The following is a 2,671-nucleotide window of genomic DNA, read 5'->3' as shown; positions in this document are numbered from 1 at the left end:
AAAAGGAATATTTCCTCTAAATGGACATGTTATGATAGCAAGTGAAACATAATCGCGTTGCTCGTATGCCTTAAAGAAGCCGCAACGAGTATGCGGTGGACATAACTCATACCCTCACACCTCGCAGTCGGGTAAGTTGCAAACTTTGATATATAGCGCCTCTCCACCTGAAATGGCCCCGTCCTGGGACATTGATTATAATAACTTTAGAAACGTCTCACCCGAACATTTATCTGCTGTGCTAAATTAGCGCTGCGTTTCAAACCGCACCGTTCTTGTGTTGTTTGTTGTTCCATCTTTGGCTTCTATGACATGGATTAGAAAAAGAATGGAGGAAAAATTTCGGAATAGAAATGCGTATAGGGAATACTTTTACCTTTGGCAAGTCTACTCGAAGCATACAGCGTCCATTTTACTGAAATGAACCGATTTAACTATTTAGTAAGGAAGTGTGTAGGTGGTTAAGTAAATGATAGTTACATTATACTTATCTTATATCTTATAAATAAATGTGTTATATAAATAATTCAGACTCTTTAGTTAACAATTCAAACATAAAAAATAAAAAAAATATGCAAAAAATGTTTCCGCCCGGGATCGAACCGGGGGCCTTCTGCGTGTTAGGCAGATGTGATAACCGCTACACCACGGAAACTATATTTACGTGGTTGCAAAATGGTGTTGATACCAATTAAGTGAAAGTAGATAAGTGGCACAATTTCATCGTGTTAATCAACGTCTCCAGTTAACAATGAACTGATGCGTTATTTATAGCTTTTTATATCAGAATCGTAGAATATTAAGAGATGGCAGTATTTTCTTATTAAAATAATTTATAATTTAGCATTAGCAACGAACAGAATGCAGAAATGACATGATCAAAACAATCCGTTAATAACTAGAGTGATGTCAACTTCTTGGAAGCTTAACCCTCATCTCGGCACATCATAAAAGGAGCATCGAGCCGACCTGACGCTCGTTAAGACCAATTAACTGCTATCTCACGGGGAGGTGCTCTAATGATGACGTACGACTCCTCTTATCTAATCACTTCAATTTCATTTTGGACCCATTATTGGTTTTACATAACATTTGAGGGTGCTTCTATAGTTCTGCTGCATTTCATTTTCATTAATAAAGTAATGTTTAAAACCAAGACGGTCACGTGATGAATGCTCCATTATACGTTCGTGTACAGTTCACGGCCCTCGACGATTGAGCAAAATTAAAAATAAATGACTCAGAAAAATATACGCTTTGATTAAATTAAGAGGAAAATACCTCTACCTCTTCGAAGGGAGAGAATAATCGTTTTCTTTTTATTATAAAGCTGTTTTTAACGTCAACGGCTTCCTTCGTAAATAAGTCGATTTGCATGAATTTACTTCTCTCTCGGTCCGATGAGTTTTAGTTATATTTTAATAACGCCTGAACTCTAAGACGAAACCCATCTTTTGTACGTGGAGTCGTATATATTATGATCGAACAAAAACACATAGTTTGGTGAAATAATTAGAGGTTGCGACAATTTATGACGCGACACGTAATTCTAAACTTGGCCATGTGTTGGTCAATTCAAAGTTCAGTTACGATAACCCTAAATTGCGGCAGTAAAACTGACTCGTTAACGGTTAATTAGAGACGGGGTCCAATAGATCGCAATTTATAATAGATTGCACGCAAAATTGCGCGTCCCGCGTGGTCACTATCGGATCGGATGACTGATAAAGGAGTGGCCACCCTTGCCGCGGGCCAATATTGCCCCCAAGAGAACACTTTCTTAGAGGACGATGGTAGAATACAGCCAATTGTGGCCTGTACTCGGATTACTTACATGAATAGAATAGATATTTGTGCTCTTATACGAATTTCATCACAAGTTTATAAACCGATTTTTCTAAAACTTTACGAAATCAAGAATAATTACGAACATTACGGTGAGTAAAGGTACTTTAAATTTCGAAAAGGTTCGCTTCTCTCACTTAAAGCCACCATTAATTACGTCTAATCAAAGAATTCAATTAATATAAAAGTGATAAATGCGACTGAAGAGTTATAAATAAGAAGGCATAAGAGAATTGCCTTAATTACAAGAACATCTCCACACATTCCCTTATCCATAGGCCAGTGGTATCACACCCGAGTCGTGTTCCAATAAATCACTGATCAAATCGTACACACAATTTGCGTCTCGGTCACTCAGACCCCGCAGACTGAGATACGGTTACAAGGATATGGTTTAAGATTCATTAAGAACCGAAAGCAATTAAGTGTGTTTCTATTATATTAAACTATTTATTGATTGGAATAATAACAAAGAAATATACATATACAGACGTTTGCCTGCCCCACTCTCTATTCAACAGTCCAGGGCTTTATAAAGAAGCTCTACTTTAATGAAAACAATACAAAAGAATAAGCTTCCACTTTTTCCAATTAGTTCTTTATCTGTACTTAAAACTTACAGATAAACAGTGCAATTGATATGTACCTAAAACTCCCACCAATGACCACACATGACACATAGGTCCAGTGAACGACAATTATAATGAAACTCATTAATTTTGCACTTGGATAAAGCAATAAATACAGCGGCAGCAACAACGGGCGTCAGGGCGACAGCTATAAATCCGTACAACACTTTCAAAATATCAAATGTAAATTTAACTAC

General features: G+C 36.9%; 1 non-coding gene across 1 annotated transcript; it reads right to left on the bottom strand.

Moving 5' to 3' along the window:
- Positions 1 to 582: 582 nt before the first annotated feature.
- Positions 583 to 655, bottom strand: Trnav-aac. The gene has a single exon. It is a non-coding gene; the product is annotated as a tRNA-Val (tRNA).
- Positions 656 to 2,671: the final 2,016 nt, after the last annotated feature.

This window comes from Pieris brassicae, chromosome 1, assembly GCF_905147105.1.
Source record: "Pieris brassicae chromosome 1, ilPieBrab1.1, whole genome shotgun sequence".
Taxonomy (NCBI): Eukaryota; Metazoa; Arthropoda; class Insecta; order Lepidoptera; family Pieridae; genus Pieris; species Pieris brassicae.
Note: the sequence above shows the minus strand (reverse complement) of the source record. Positions and strands in the feature narration are given on the sequence as shown.